At 43.4% G+C, this 17,371-nt stretch overlaps 1 protein-coding gene across 2 annotated transcripts in view; it reads left to right on the forward strand.

Annotated features, from left to right (window-relative positions):
* The first annotated feature begins 9,779 nt into the window (after positions 1 to 9,779).
* Positions 9,780 to 17,371, forward strand: part of PRRG1 (proline rich and Gla domain 1) — a 339,513-nt gene continuing 331,921 nt past the window's right edge. The window contains exon 1 of one of the 2 annotated variants that reach the window (XR_013599918.1): positions 9,780 to 9,979. The gene's annotated coding sequence lies outside the window, so the exon portion shown is untranslated. The remainder of the gene's footprint in view (positions 9,980 to 17,371) is intronic. The other variant, XM_078657911.1, reaches the window with a different exon arrangement.

The following is a 17,371-nucleotide window of genomic DNA, read 5'->3' on the forward strand; positions in this document are numbered from 1 at the left end:
ACATTCAACCGGTAACCTCTTCACCCGCTCACTTAATCTGCTCAAACAATCACCCTCACAAGCGAACCGTTAAAAAACCAGTGCTCACACCCTCGTGTCCTCGATAACCATCCAACCACCTGATTCAATCAAAACTCATTCTCAATACTACAGCACCTATAATGCCCTTCCCTGAACCGAAACAATCACACCTTCCAAAATCTCATTCACACCACAATCCATGCCTCTGTCCGAATCAAACACTCGCATACCACCCTCTTCTTCTCATATGTCGACCAATGCATCACACAACCCCTCAGAGCCCACCAAACGTTCACACTCGCTACCACAAACAGTCCTCACACACCAAAATACACTCGCCACCCCAAAAAGTAATTTCACCGATATTTTGAAAGAAACTTCTCAACAAGAAAACAAATGATAACTGTGAGAAGTTGGCCTGGTATATGATGTTCACTGATCTAGTGAGCACCTGGCACCAGTCCAAACAACCCTTATGGTGATGGTTGTAAATCAACCTTATAGACCAGCTATCCTAGTGGTAGCGTGGACAGAACAGTCTTAGGCTAAAAGACTCTTGAGGGCGTGTAAAGCCAGCTGTTTTACCATATGTAACCCCTTGAATACCAAATGAAAGGACACCACACAGGATATATATATAAAATATATATGTATTTATTCACTAACACACTCCTCTGAACTCTTTATGAGGTCAGAGGCAAAAGCACATAACAAGTTACACTTAGAAATACTTTAAATAGCACAATTTACAGTTAGGCCCTAGGGGCGTGTAAAACCATATACTAAGTAAGTGGTATAAGAACCACGACTTGGAAAAGGAAGAGGCCTAGGGCCTAGGGAATCGCTGGGGCTACACTATCTGACCCTTAGGTTAGGAGTAGGAGGCCCACAGGCGCCGCGTGCAGTGTCAGTACACTCGCGCGAGAGTCAATAGAAAGTCAATGGGAACTTAAAAAGGTAAGTAACAAAGATTTAGGACACTTCCGGTCTAACTAGGAATGTACAACTAACAAAACTAGACACTAGGATAGTCAATCCCTACAGGAGCACCAAAGTACTCGCGTTACCTCACCCATGGGCTGCGGGTGTATAGGTGTCAAAGTGTGTCGGGTTTTCTCGTTGGTTCCTATGGAGCCTTGGAAGAAGATGCTGCAGGCGACCAGGAGGAAGATGTCCGGGTGGATCCAAGGGTGGATCGAAGTTGAAGAAGACCTGAAAGCAGAGGGGACAGAGTCTAGGTCACTAGCCAGTGACCGGGTGGAACCAGGGAGGAACCAGACGTCATTGAGGAGCAATCAGGTGCGGATGTGAAGCTTGTCGTTGCAGCCACGCGGACCAGGAGGCGTCGAGGATGACCAGGTGCTGGAGAGGAGCTGTCCCACAAAGGTTCTTGCAGACGGAGGGGTCAGCTTCAAGATCGGAGCCAACAAGCCTAAGCAAAGGCAACCCACACAGGATACACAAGGAGCTTCTGGTGCAGACCAGGAGGGTCTGAGGTACTTCACCTTTTCAGGGAAGCAAGTGCCAGTCTGGAGCAACCAGACCAGCGATGGATTTTCAAAGGAATCGTCGTCACAGGGCTACTAGCCAACTGGCCAGCAACCGGGACAACGCGTCGAGCAGAACACAAGCAGAAGGGTCCCACGCAGATCTCGTGGAGTGTGAAGGGCTGGTCTTCGGTGCAGGTGGAGCTCGGTGTCGGGGTATCTCAGTCCCCAGTGCAGAGCTTCGAGGATGCCTCAGGAGCTGCGCTGTTAGCAAGTTGAAGACTTTCCAAGTTGCCTGGTTCCACAGATTCCGACGCCTTCCACGGGGCTCAGCTGTGCTGGAGTCGTGCAGTGGGGTCAGAGGAGTCCTGGAGTCGAGGTCTTGTCAAGCTCTGCGCTCGAGTTCCGGCGGGAACGGGGACAAAGCAAGCCTTCGAGTTGCTGGATGGTGCCTGTTTCCTAGGGTGGTCACTCCTTGGCCACAAGGGAGATTCTTCAGTCTTCAAGTCGGTTGAATGTCGAAGGGTCAGAAGTTTTGTTTCAAGTTTCAGTTCAGGATCAAATCTAAAATCTCCTGGGTCAGCTCCTATCTTTATACTACTAAAGGGGGCTGGTTTACTCACGAGGTCCCTCCTATGGGTGGGACCAGGAAGGGGGTGGTTACACCCCCTTTCCTTTGTGCAGTTTTGTGCCAGAGCTGGGGCTGGAGTGTCCCAGCAACCGGTTTGAACTGGGGTATGCATGGATCACCTAGTGTGCCCCAGGCATGTCTCATTCTATTCAGCCCTCCCTGTCCCAATACACAAAATCCTGTCTGGGGTGGTGCTCGCACCTCTCCAGGCAGGAAACCTATTGTCCAGGCCTCCCTCGCTGGAAGGACTCCCAGCAGCAGGAGGTCAGACTTGTGTCTGTGGCAGCAGCATCCATTTTGTGATGCTGGGGTTAACTTTAACCGGGATAGTCAGAACTAACATGTCTTCTCCCTCTAGAAGGGTGGAATGCTACCCCCGTCACCAGAATTGGCGAGGGGGTAGTATTCCAAAGCGTATGACACCTTACACGACATGTTTAGATAAAGCCAAACCAAAGTTAGCATTTAACAGCGAGGATTATAATGCACTTAAGAGTATATGGTATGGCAATATCATAGAACAGCGATAAGGACAAGGTTCCGTAAGCTGCAGACAGGCTCAGCTCATGCTAGAGCACCATCTCACACATAACCAAGCACTCTGCCTCCAGGATTGTTAAGGCCTGCCACAGGAGTGACTTATAGGTTACTGTGTGTCTATATATAATGGTAGGTATAGGAATACTATACCTAAGCAAGGGGTGATTACACACCCTTGCCCCAGCTGAGTGATCAGCCAGTTGTGTCAGTTTGAGTGGCCAGCCAGGGGTGGCATAATACATGCTGCAGCCCCTGGTAGGCCTTGGTTACGCCTATGCCCTGAGTACCTAAGGTACACTTCTACAGGGGCTGACAAGGGGAACCAATTCCCAATTGTGTATGTACCTAGAGTACATGGTTAGAATTCAGAGAGAGTGCATCTGGGCTGTGGGTCTGATTAGCAGGCCCACAGCCACATCTAAGTCGAAAACCAGTAAAGCAAAAGCAAAAAGTGGGGGTGACCATAGGAAGCAGACCCTAATCTCCTACAATAACAGCGATGTAAAAATAAAACCATGACACTGAATGAAGAAACAAAGTCCAAAATACAGCAATTGAAGTACAACAGTCCCATATTGTGCGGAGTATGATGTTCCTACGTAATCAAGGCTCACTAGATGAAAAAAGTCTTGATATGAAATCTTCCGTTGTCTCCGGTGTTCGAATCTCAACTATAATCATATGACTTTGGGGTGCATTATGGGTGCTGTAGTATTGAGAATGAGTTTTAATTGAATCAGGTGGTTGGATGGTTATTGAGGACACGAGGGTGTGAGCACTGACTTGTTAACGGTTTGCTTGTGAGGGTGATTGTTTGAGTTGAGTACTTCATTTGGATAATGTTTTCAATAGTTGTGGGTGAGCACTTGTAGCTTAGGAGGGGAGAGCACTATATTTTGGTAGAATTTCACTAAGGGGGTGGGAGGATCGTATTTTGTATTGGTTTTGTCGGCATTTTGTATGTGTTCAAACAGCACATTTAATTTGCGCAATTGGTATAGCTGCTCTTGTTGTATTTTTTTCAGAAAACCCCTGACGAAGAGCCTTTGGCTCGAAATGCATTGGGTAACATTCACATGGCCTACGTCGGTTTTTATTAATTCACTTGCCGTTGTTTAAAAGCCTGGAATGGAAAGCAGCTGCATTTGAAAATGTGCAATAAACAACCATTTGGAATTTCCCTGTCTCCGTGGTATTGTCATGAAAAAAGATGTATTAAAAGAGGAATAAAAGGTCAAGTTTTGATAAACCAAGGTTGAAAACGATGTATTGGAAGGGAAAAGGTCCCATTCAAAGCAGTGCGACAGCTTGGCACGTCAGTGACGTGCCTTTCGAATTTTCAACTTTTTTAAAAGTTGCATTTTCAGATTTACAATTTAAAACCTTACTTCACCATAAGTTGTGATCTTACATTGTGAATCCAGAGACATGAAACTTAAAGTTTCTGTCTTGTCCCAATTGGAAATTACACTTATAAAATGAAATAAGATAATCCCAATGCTAACCTATAGACAAGATAGGCCTTGCAGAAGCAACAAACAAATGTAAGAGTTTTTCACTACCTGGACATGTAAAACTTAAATGTAAATGGTAAACTTTTTAAATACACTGCATCCTGTTCTTGGGACTGCCTGGTACCTACCTTAGGGGTGACATATGAAATCAAAAGAAAGGTTTGGGCCTGGCAAGAGAGTTAACTTGCCAGGTCGAAATGGCAGTTTAAACTGCACACACAGGCTGTGCAATGACCTGCCTGGGACATGTTGTAAAGACTACTGGAGTGGGTGGCACAATCAGTGCTGCAGGCCAACTAGTAGCATTTAATTTACAGGCCCTGGGCACATGCAGTGCACTTTACTAGGAACTTATAGTTAATTAAATATGCCAATTGTGGATAAGCCTATGTTACCTAGTTTCAGGGAAAGAGCAGCTGAACTGTAGCACTGGTCAGCAGTGGTAAAGTGCCCAAAATCCTAAAGCCAGCAAAAATGAAGTCAGCAAAATAGGAGGTCAGGGGCCAAAAAGTCTGGGGAAACCACACCAAGGATGCCAGGTCTAACAGTTTATAATTCAATGATTATAACCCTTTTGGTTCTCGATCTCTACACAACCCATGGTAGCAGGATGCAGATATCATGTGAGCACCTTCATTTTCAATAGGTCATTATTTATACTAGACCCCAAAATAGTATGCTCTGTATGTGTGATTGCTAAGACAAAGCTACATAACTATTGTTTTAAATTTGCAAACATGTATGCACAGGTTTTCTTATGGAACCAATGTCAGTAATGCAAACTAAGCTTATACCTCAGTATATTTACTTAGAGCACTCTCCCTACTTGCGAAGGCTTTGCTATAATGAACCATAACTACCACTTTGAACATCTTGTACTAAGAGATACTAATGTCGCCTAAACAGAATACAACCCTCTTTCCTTCAAAAATACTGTGTTACTCTAAATTATCTGCCAAAGGGTTTGTGTTGCAGCGAGTTGGTTGAACTTCTCTAATGACAAAATAACCATGAAAGCGTATTGTTCTTCAACCCAAAGAATATGTCTTGGGTGTCAGGCTATACAAAGTTTGCATCTATACCAGTCTGAATGTATTTGGTATTTTTATATATATATTCTTATTATTTGTATTTAGTAAAAAACTCACACAAAAACAAAGGGTACAATAAGCAAGCGGAAAGTTCAGAAACAGTGCTATGTATCAAGGTAGTGTGCCATGTAGTGTAACACCTAACAAGTCAATCATACATCCGGTGGGGGCAGCAGATGAGCCAACGTACCCGAGGCTCGTTCGCAGGGGCAGAGCACAAGAAGGCCCCACACCCGCCTGCAAATTCAGCAGATGTCGTCAATTCATTCAACATTGGGCGGGTGCCCACAATCCACCCCGCTATCACACTGGACTGCGGGGTCAGAGCCATTCCCTGTAGTTCGATGGAAGGGGAAGTGACCCCAGACAACAATTCCTGCTCTGCAATTCCTCCATCAAGGCCAAGCCAGTTTGAATGTTCTGTATGCCAAGCAAGACCGCCTGACTGAATGTGGTGTAGGTGAAGGGGGCTATAGTGAAAGCAACCTGGAATGGCACCAGTATCGCCTGCAATGTCTATAAAGTTAGAACTTAGTGCTTTTAATATTATGAGGGGTACAAAAAGATGAGTGTGAAGTGGTACACCAAGGTTATGCAATCACACACCTGCGTATACATGCCAACAGAACCAATTCAGGCAGGAGGCACCCGCTTTTGTAAAACAAAAATGGGTTAATTTAAGCTGCATCCCACCTAAATTGGCCTCTGCCTCAATAGAAGTAAATGGAGAAAATACATTCTTACGATTTTGTTTTCTAATTCTCCCACTTTACAGGTTTAAAATGTTGGCATGTATGTCTGCAGGACTACTCCCAGACTGGTTTCTCCTAATAGAATATACTAATTAATATGAACATTTGTTAACTTAAAAGCTGAATGTGCAAATGATAAATGTACAATTTAATGCTGTAATAACATGCATTTGAAATGTGCTGATTGGCAATAGGCAGACATAGTTATCCGTATAGGCCACAGAAAGGCTAAGAGCTAAGTTTTCTTTAACTAGAACTAAACGTAATATTGCCGAAATGTGCTTCAAAACAGCAATTTTGCTTTTTATTTAGTATTTCATATTTTTCATAGAGAAAAAAATTTGAGAAATAGACTGTTGATCGGAGCTCAAACGCCTATGGAAACTAAGTCTAATGTTTCCAGAATCTAACTACACAAAACTGTCTGCAGCTAACTTTGTGGTACACTTTGAAAGATGCATGCATTTTCGGGGAAACGGAGGAGCTGAATCATGCGACCATCCTATTGATCCATGGATGAAGAAGCTTGATACAATGTTTTTGACAAATATTCCTGACTTTTATATAAGTACGTGTTTCTGGGTAGAGGCATTGCTTTTTATCTTTTCCCTTGTCAGACTCTTGATGGTTGTGGCCACTACTGCTCCTGTTACCCCTTTGTTTTACTTTGCCATTTTGATGTTTGACAGATTGCTATTGAAACTGTATGTTAATTTAATTGGATTTATTGAGACTCTGCTAAAATTCTTGAACTACTCTTTTATGGGAAGTTCTGCTGTTCTAATTTTTGCTCTCACGCTTTTCCCTTTTAAATACAAACTTTTCATGGGTTCTACAAATCTAAAACTCTGATCCCGTTCTTTAGAATAGGGAATAATACTTTTTCGGAACGTGCTGAATGCAATATTTGATGCTCGATTCTAACCATTTTTAGGTCGAGTTATACTCGAACCTATTACTACTGAACCAAAGTCTCTTAAACCAGCCGGATTTCGTACAATGCATATTAATTGTTCATCCGTGACTTCTCGAGCGCGCGCTTGGCCCGTTCCCTCCCACTCGCTGGCATCCCGCCCCCCCACCAGGCTCACGCTTCTCCAGCGCGCCGAGAGCTTCACTTCAAAGGGATCCGCTCTCCCGCCCCCTGCTTCACACTTAAAAGGAATGCGCCCCTCGCCCCCGCAATGCCGAGAGCATTTCCCGGCCGCTTTTCACCTTTAGTTTCAGAGCTTTTAAATGCATCGCCAACAAAACGCCACCGGCCGCATTACAGAAACGTTATACAGGGGCAGAAATTAAGGAAAACTCTACTTGTACCATTTTTGCTGCTTGCGTAATTAGAATTGAGCAAAACATATTTGCACCATAAACTTATCAAACCAATTCACACGATTGTTGCCCTGTTTTTATACAACCACGTGGCGAAAATGCCATTCCCAACTTTTCAAATGTGCTGGACAGGTTTTTGTTTGAGACAAAATCATTTAGAAGACTCCACTTGCAGCACCTGCTAGAGCTGGCTTTGTGTTTATTGTACTGTACTTGTTTCTGTGTGAATCATAGAGCCAGCTGCGCAATGCTTATGGGATACACAATACTCCAGGATAGCTATAATCATTTTTCATGCAGGAGGGAGCTTGTCCATCAGACGTTTTGGACACATCTATAATTACTTTGTCATAATTAACACCAAATAAGTAGGTATGAGCATGCACAGAGCTATTCTGAGACTGTTCCACACTACCTTCTGCTTAAGTACTGTGATACCAGCACTCCATGTTTAGAGCACCACTCAGCACCACCACAGCACCACTCAACACCACCACAGCACCACTCAGAACCACCACAGCACCACTCAGCACCACCACAGCACCACGCAGCACAACCACAGCACCACTCAGTACCACCACATTATCACTCAGCACCACCACAGCACCACCACATTATCACTCAGCACCACCACAGCACCACTCAGCACCACCACAACATCACTCAGCACCACCACAGCATCACTCAGCACCACCACAGCACCACTCAGCACTACCACAGCACCACTCAACACCACCACAGCACCACTCAGCACCACCACAGCACCACTCTGCACTACCACAGCACCACTCTGCACTACCACAGCACCACGCAGCACCACCACAGCATCACTCAGCACCACCACAGCACCACTCAGCACCACCACAGCATCACTCAGCACCACCACAGCACCACTCAGCACCACCACAGCACCACTCAGCACCACCACAGCACCACTCATCACCACCACAGCACCACTCAGCACCACCACTCATCATCACCACAGCATCACTCAGCACCACAACAGCATCACTCAGCACCACCACAGCACTACTCAGCACCACCACAGCATCACTCAGCACCACCACAGCATCACTCAGCACCACCACAGCATCACTCAGCACCACCACAGCATCACTCAGCACCAAAACAGCACCACTCAGCACCACCACAGCACCACTCAGCACCACCACAGCACCACTCAGCACTACCACAGCACCACTCAGCACCACCACAGCACCACTCAGCACCACCACAGCACCACTCAGCACCACCACAGCATCACTCAGCGCCACCACAACATCACTCCGAGCCATTACAGTATCAATCTGTGCAACCATTCAACAACAACTGGTTCAAATATGTTCTCTCAATGTTTCAAGCTTTATTACAAATGTCACAAAAAGATGTTAATATTCCACTTCTGTTCTTGGATTTTCATCACAATAAAATGCACTGAACATAATCTTCACAAAAGTTATTAACAAAAGTTTAAGCTATTGCCATTATAAATTACAATCACTTTTATTTAAGTATATATTATTATAAAAAAATTATAAGCCATTGTTATTTGTAATATCAATACATCTAAGTCACGTAAATACAAAACATGTTGCATTACAAATGCTATAGGTGTCATATTTGCGAAAGTTATAACTATTGGCATTGTAAATGACAAAGCTATTAATTTAGCTATTTTCAAAACCAACACATAAATAAAAAAATTGTCATTTACAAAACCAATAGCTCAAACTTTCATAATGCGAGACCTATTGCATTGCAAATGCTTGTTTTAAATGAGATTTCTGTAAACTTATTTAATGGACTAATCAAAATAAATACGACCAAAAATAATTTACTAATCTCTTAATGAGAATAAAGGTTTTGAAAATCTCTCTTCATTGACTGAATTTTACATAGTTGGTGTGTGATTAAAATTTGCAATGTTGAATTTACTCCTTGACTCCTAACACAAAATTCAAAAATCCATCAATTGAGGAAAGAAGGACCCGGTGCTTAACCCTGTAGATGATGGTGAACTAGTGTTTGCACGTTGACTGAGATATTTAGGAGACCATTTCGCGCTATCACTCCCGTGACCCAACAGAGGACTATTTAAAAGATGCCGAAAAGTTCATTATTGCCATTTTCACATACTTCAATAAAAAAAGCAAACCGTTATATTCTTGCCAAAGGGCAAATACAACCGATTTACGTTTTCGCTTTAATCTGCCTAAATTGTCTGTGCTAAAGGTTCATATTTACAATTTTGAACGTTATACGACTAATTAGCAACAAAAAAAAGTGATTTGCCTATGACTACCTCACTGGAAATCTCACACATGAAGGATTAGAGCAAGCCCTCAGCCCGTTTGACTATTGTTCTAGGCGGACTTGTGTCCCCGGTGTCCCGCCCTGCGCTCCTCCTCCCCCCCAGTCACTGCGCTCTCCCTGCACAGCGCCCGGCCGGGAGGCGGCCTGTCTTCCCTGTTTCCTCTCTCTGGCCGCCCCTTTCCCTTGCCCGAGGCGCTTGCGCGGCAGGGAGGGTGGAGGCTTGTCCGGGCTGGGGCTCCGTGAGTTCGGGACAGCGTGGGACAGAGCGGCGGCTGCTTGCTGAACAGCCTGGGGGACACAAGTGAGTGCGAGTGATGCGGCGCCGCGCTCCAGTGGGACTTATCTACCGTCGCGTGGCTTGGAATTGTCCCGGGCCAACGGCTGGTGCGCGCGGCCACTGCGTTAATGACTGACACACCGCGAGCGCGCCTCGAGCCACTGTGTGGTTGGTCAGTTGGGGTTCATAGGACTGTGTGTGTCTGTCTTTCTGTTAGCTGCGCACCATGTAAGGCGTGACCCCTTCTGTTCTACGACCCTCGCCGCCCCAACTGGGATCCCCCGTTGTTCTAAGACTGGACAGAGACGAGGCTTAGCGGTTGTAGCTCCCTGGAGGTCCTCTCACTGGACGCGAAGCTCGCACTACGTCTGTTCCTAACCATACAAAGTTGGGGCTTTCCTAAGCTGGAATAAAGTTTCTATTGAACCGCAGTAGAGTGGGTGGCTATTTTGCAGTGTGACGACATTTAAAGTTGTCGTTTTCCGACCCTTAATGAGGCAGGGACCCTCCAGTCTGAGGGTCTCACGAGAAATACGAATCGCGCTCGACTCCATCAGCCGAAAGTAAAGATGGTGCATATGTTAATGCACTCTATTGTTTAAATGCACACTGATTGCCTCAAATCTCAGCGCTCATCCAGTGGACCTTGCAGTTTCAGTGACCCTGCTACAGCTATTTCACCACAATAACATGCAAGGGAAGGGATGCCTTCACAGGCACGTGACGACCTCTCTTATTGATCTTTGCCTCAAGCACATTAATAATGAATGCTGCCAGCCCTTGACTGTCTTGTGTCCCAAACTGTTTCGTTTTTCACTTCACTGGGGGAAAAAAACATGCTTAAAGACTGCTCGAGACTTTCCCGAATGCGTCACCTATACCACTCCTGAATGTTGAGCTCAAAGTCCTTAGATTCGATATCTGATAGATCAAAGTGTGAGAAATACGGCAATATTATGATTGGGGTGGCTGATTCTCTGACTCAAATTTTTAATGGTTGCCAAGCGCATGCAGTGGGAGCAAGGATGCTGCTGTTGGTGTCTCACTTGTGAAAAACACAGACTGGCGGAATTGTCTGGATCGTTCCCGTATGTGACAGTTTGGCAAACGCGCTGTTTCATTTGTTGTTACAAAAGCCTACTTTCCACAGCAGCTCCGTCTATTTAGCTATTCTTTTCCATTTGCCTTTGATGAGGGATGTCGCTTCTTTCTTTTATTTATATAGTCGGCACAGCAGCCCAGTCTGTTTAACTATTATTTTCTGTTTTGTTTTGACGGGGGTTTGGCTGTTTACATTTTTTTATTTTTATTTTATAAGAGTTCAATCCTTTTGTAGCTCTATCTCAGGACTCGGAGCTGGTAGCTGTAGTGTGACAGATAAATCAATAACGAGATGATGTCACAATATTATTTATTAGAGATAAAATGTAAAGGACCCGCAAGGAGCGGATATAATTACAACAGGTGGTAACGGGCGTCAGCTGTCATCTGCCTGACAGTTGAGCTGACGTCATATAAATAGCATCTGAACATTCCATGATCTGACATCACGATGTCAGATCATGGAGAAAGAAAACATACTGCTCATAAACTCCCCATCATAGAACATACAGAAGTACAACATCTCCCAATTTTCCCATGAAGAATGAACATTTACAAAATAATTACTCCATCACATAGTCTTTGAATCTCGCGGGCATGCAGATGTTTCTCCCACTCCTAGTAGACATTCCCTCTATGTTTTCAGAATTGATCTCACTTGCATTTTCAATTGTTGTTCTTGTGCCAACATATCTAGGAATCGAGTTAGTGATGTCTTGCGTTACAACAGAATCATTTCCAACTCCATAGTTACTTCCGGAACCATCAACTGATTCCAAAGAAGACCCTTGGTTGTCACTTGCATGCGATTGGTATGAATTATTTGGCATTTCTTCCCATTCAAGAACACTGTCATTTAAGCTATCATCCTCATTTTCCTTATTTTTCATTATTATATTCTCTTGACCAGGTTTAAGTTTCACTACATGGTCTTTACTTCGCCATCCTTCGCCTTCTACCAACACAGCACCATTGGTAGCCCTTCCAACTCTCATGGGTTTACTAAATTTTGATTCTCCCTTTCTCACCATACCAGGTTTCTTAACTAAAACCCAATCACCCGGTGTGATACATTTGCTTTTCGCCCTGTTGACCTTGTCAGAATAAACTTTGGCTGTACTTTGTTTCTTTTCAATGCTCTCCTTCACCCTGAGCTCCTCATCATTTATCTCCTTGGATTCAGTTACAGCACTGCTCCAGCCACCGATTTTAGGTGTTATGACATTGTTACAGGTTCTCCCTCTCATCAAAAAGAATGGCGTGTATTTAGTGGCATCTTTAGGTGTGTTGTTGTACGTATTAACTTTGACCCTCATGAAATCCCTCACATCCATTTTATTTGCAATTGCCATTTGTATTCCTTCTTTAAAGAATCTGTTCAATCTCTCTACCTGGCCATTGCTTTTGGGGCTGTATAAAGGAGTTTTTTCTTGAGTTATGCCTGATCTCTTTAGGAAATCGTTCATGCTGCTAGAAACCAATTGTGAACCGTTGTCTGACACCAGGATCTTAGGCTGTCCTTCTCTATCAAAAACCTTTTTTAAATAATCAATGACCACTTCTGTAGTGACAGCAGTCACAAATTTGTAACAAACCCACTTTGAATAATAGTCAGTTAATACAATTAGGAATTTGCTTACACTTGGCATTATATTGAAAGGTCCGGCGAAATCGATTGCAATTTTTACCCATGGACCATCTGGAATTGCCACACTCTGCAATTCATTCCTCTCAACTCTCCAGTGCTTGTCAGAGTTCAAACATTTTTCGCATTTGTCCACATAACACCTCACTTCACTGTCCACTCCTGGCCACCAATAATGCATTCTAAGAATGTTTCTGGTGGCAGTGATTCCAGGATGCCCTCTGTGAGCCAGTTTTATTATTTTCTGTCTGAGTTCGTATGGGGGCACAAAGGTATCACCTCTTTTGAGATATCCACTCTCCATCGTCAACTCATCACTCACTTGCTGATAACTCCTCAGTTCAGTAGGTAAGTTCCTTATGGGTGGCCATGTACTTCGCACATATTCATGTACTCTAGCCAACACAGTATCCTTAGCCAACTCATCTTGCCATTCCTTCTCTGTAATGGATCCTTCGCACATGACCGTTGCATCAATAAGTGCGACTACACATTCTGTGTCATCCTGTATTTCCTCCTTCATATTTTGTATGGGCAAACGAGACAAACAGTCAGCTCTGCAGTTTTTGCCACCTTTGATGTGTTCAATAGAGTAATTGAATTCCTGCAACTTTGACATCAGTCTTAGTAGTCTTGAGCTTGCGTTACCATTTCCTCGCCCCATACCATCTAACATATATATTAGGGGTTTATGATCTGTCACGAGAGTGAAACTTTTACCCCACAAGTAATCCTTGAGTTTGTGTACAGCCCACACGCATGCCAAGGTTTCACGCTCAATAGTACTATAATTTCTTTCCGTCTCACTGAGCCTTCTAGAAATAAAAGCAATAGTGTTCTCCTCCTTCCCCTTTCTTTGACAAAATACTGCACCAATACCTTCATTGCTTGCATCAACAGTCACTATGTTTGACAATTGCGGATCATATGGTTTTAAAGCAGGTGCATTAGCTATTTCATCCTTCACCATCTTGTATGCTTGTTCCTGCTCAGTTGTCCATTTAAACGCAACATTTTTCCTCAAAAGTTTCCTGAGTGGTTCTACTTTTTCAGCATATTTCTCCAAAAACTTAGCATAGTATTCACTGAGGCCCAGAAAACTCTTAAGTGCTTCTTTGTCTCTGGGTTCTGGGGCCTCCCTTATGGCTTGTACCAGATCATCTTTTGGTAGAATTCCTTCCGCATTTAATACATGCCCTAAGTATTCAATTTCATTGGTCATAAATTTGCATTTGTCCTTTGACACGGTCATGCCTTTCTTTTCAATGACCCCCAAAACTTTATCAATAAGCTCCAAATGATCCAGTTCTGTCTCAGAATGTAAAAGAATGTCATCCTGAAAGGCTTCGACTCCTTTCATTCCTCCAAACAGAATGTCCATAAGTTTCTGAAAGACACCTGAGGAAGAAGCTAGCCCAAAAGGTAGTCTCACGTACCTGAAAGCTCCGTAAGGTGTTATAAACGTGGTTAGCTTCTTTGACCTTTCTGATAGACAAACTTGATGGTAAGCTGCTCTTAAGTCTATTAGTGAGAAAAACTTGGAACCAGACACTGATTGCAGTATGTCCTGAATTTTAGGCAGTGGATGACAGTTCACTAATATGTTCCTATTCAATGACCTCAGGTCTACAAATAACCTGATGTCCCCTGTTTTTTTTTTCTTGGAAACCACAATTGCAGAAATCCATTCAGATTCATCCGCTTCTTCAATAACTCCTTCCTTCATCAATTTCTCTAGTACTTCCTTGAGTTCCAATTTAATTGACAAAGGTACAGATCTGACTTTATGTTTGCATGGTATGGCTCCCTCCTTGAGTTTTATATCATGGCTGAAACCCTTGACACACCCAATAACATTTTTGAAAACCTCTTTATGTTTTTCCAGAATGTCATTCAAATTTGATTTACCTTCATCAATAACAATATTATTCACCCATTCTTCTCTCAACATAACAGGGTCTTTAGCTCCAGGAACCAATATAACTCCTAATTGGGCTAAATCTCTCCACCCCACTAAAATCCTCCCTTTTTCTGCCACATAGATCTTAGTTTCAATGACTCTTCCCCTGAAAGTGACAGTATCAATAAAATATCCTAACATGTTTATTTCCTTCTCTCCAAATGCTTTAGGGTTTATATCAGATTCAGTGAGTGATACATTTCGCCATTTGTCTTCAAAAAGTACATCAGAGATGGTTGTTATTGGTGCACCAGAATCTGCAGTGAACTTGAGCTCAACCTCCCCAATCTTCACATCCCCTATAGGTCCTCTAATCTTACCATCCTCCATTTCCACATAAAGGATAATATTCGAACACATTTCCTCATCAAAGTTTCCCACAGTGTTGATACTCATGTTGTTACTCATTCCCTTTGTTTTACACAACGTGGAATAATGGCCATATTTTTTACATTTGATACACTTCTTACCAATTGCGGGACAATTTTTGTAGTCTGCTAGGTGATCATTAGATCCACATCTGAAACAACATACTTGCTTACCTCCTACTTTTCTTTCCCCCACATTTTTCACATATGTCTTACCCTCATTTTTCCTTTTGTCCTGCAAGTAAAATACATTAGTGTTATTCCCAGCATGAGATAATTCTCTGGTAGACACTAGCGACCTCTCTATACCCCTAGCTATGTCTATGACTTCTTGCAAAGTTGGCCTTTTGCATGCCAACAACCTCCCCTGAACTTTTTTAGAATAGCAATAGAAAACAATTTGATCCCTTATGTAAATATCAGTCATTTCATCATATTCACATTCAACAGCAAGAATTCTCAGACAAGCAATATATTCATCAATGGTTTCCCCTTCCTGCTGCTTCCTCAGAGCAAACCTATGCCTTGCGACCATTATGTTATTTTCCTCATCAAATTGTTTTTCAAGTCTTTTCAAAGCTTCCTCATACTCATTCATAGGTATAAAAGTTCCTGGTGGGTTTTCAAATTCGGGTAGACTGTCAAAAACATCTTGTCCGGCCTTTCCCAATAGACCAAACAATAAAGAACACTTCCTTTCTGCATCAAATGCTTTCCCATCAATGGACACTATATAATTTTCGAAAGCCCTTTTCCATTTCTTCCATTTCATAGTGGGTTTACCAGGCTCTTCCAAAAAACGGGGAGGTGCACAAATATTGTTGCTCTCAGCCATACTTCTATTAATGTAATATTATTTAAACAAATCAGTCAAATTTCCAGTATGGTATTTATAATTCTGTATAAAGCTTGTTCAAGTTATTTAACCTGCTCGCTTCTTATTGTGTAATATATGCACCTATTAAACAATATATCACTTATCCGTTTTTGAAAAAAATCTTCATTTCCATTTAAAAGAATAAACTTTTAACATAGCACATTGCTCGCCGTGAATTCCCCCAAAAAAATGTGTTTATTTATGCAAAAATTATTTTCAAAAATGGCCGCACGCTTCCACGCACAGTGACGTCGTTTATATGCGGTCCAATCAGCACTAGGAACAAACTCCCAGAATGCTTCACGCGTCACAGCTGAGGAGAAACACTGCCTTCAGCGGACGCTCGAACCTGACTGAATAGCGCGCCAAAAAGTAAGTCCTCACAGATGCCGCTTCAAGACTAAATACATACAATTAGCGCTTGTCCTTCACATCAGTTCACAGCAAGGATCGACATCAAGCGCATAACGATTTTGAACTGTTTAGTCTTTAGTCGCGCTCATCTCCACTCGCAGCTTAAGCTCCTTAGACGCGCTCAATTTCAATTATAAGCTTCCACGCCGTCCATCCATTAGCTTATTATTTTAACGCTGCACTTCTCATTCCGGCACCGCTCACATGAGGCAATGTACTCACGTAGAGAAGTTCTCCACCTTTCCGCTTTAGAATTTTCCCAATTTACAAGTTTCTTCAATCAAACCCGCAACAAAGGAAACTTCACTTAATAAGCCCGCAGGTCCTTTTTTGATCTCCCGTCCTCGTCGCCAATTGTAGTGTGACAGATAAATCAATAACGAGATGATGTCACAATATTATTTATTAGAGATAAAATGTAAAGGACCCGCAAGGAGCGGATATAATTACAACAGGTGGTAACGGGCGTCAGCTGTCATCTGCCTGACAGTTGAGCTGACGTCATATAAATAGCATCTGAACATTCCATGATCTGACATCACGATGTCAGATCATGGAGAAAGAAAACATACTGCTCATAAACTCCCCATCATAGAACATACAGAAGTACAACAGTAGCGGCAAATGGGACACTTAAAAGATGGGGGTGGGGATGGGGGTGGGGGGGTGCAGTGGGTCAGTCCTCTTCAACCATTAATTAGTCTCTTCGGGTGTCCTTTTCATCTGGCTTCCGCCCGCAACAGCTTGCAGCATGGGTCAGTGGGTCACCTCATTTCACCCGTTGGCTGCCTTGGACTGCGAGTGACCGATTTTTGACAAACACGTGAACAATTAAAGACTTCTACTAAGTTCGGATTGGTAAGGCGGGCACTCAAGCAATGGGACAGTATCTGAAGTGCAGCCGAGGGCAGCATGGAGCTTGGGCTGTGTCTCTGCTCTTCATATGCCGCCAGCGGCCCAGTGGGGGCCAAGCGGCCTTACTGGCGGCAGATGCGCCTCAATTACCTCCGTTTTACCAAGGAGGAGGTGTCATTCCCATTCTCTCGCTGGG

This window comes from Lissotriton helveticus, chromosome 8 (assembly GCF_964261635.1).
Source record: "Lissotriton helveticus chromosome 8, aLisHel1.1, whole genome shotgun sequence".
Taxonomy (NCBI): domain Eukaryota; kingdom Metazoa; phylum Chordata; class Amphibia; order Caudata; family Salamandridae; genus Lissotriton; species Lissotriton helveticus.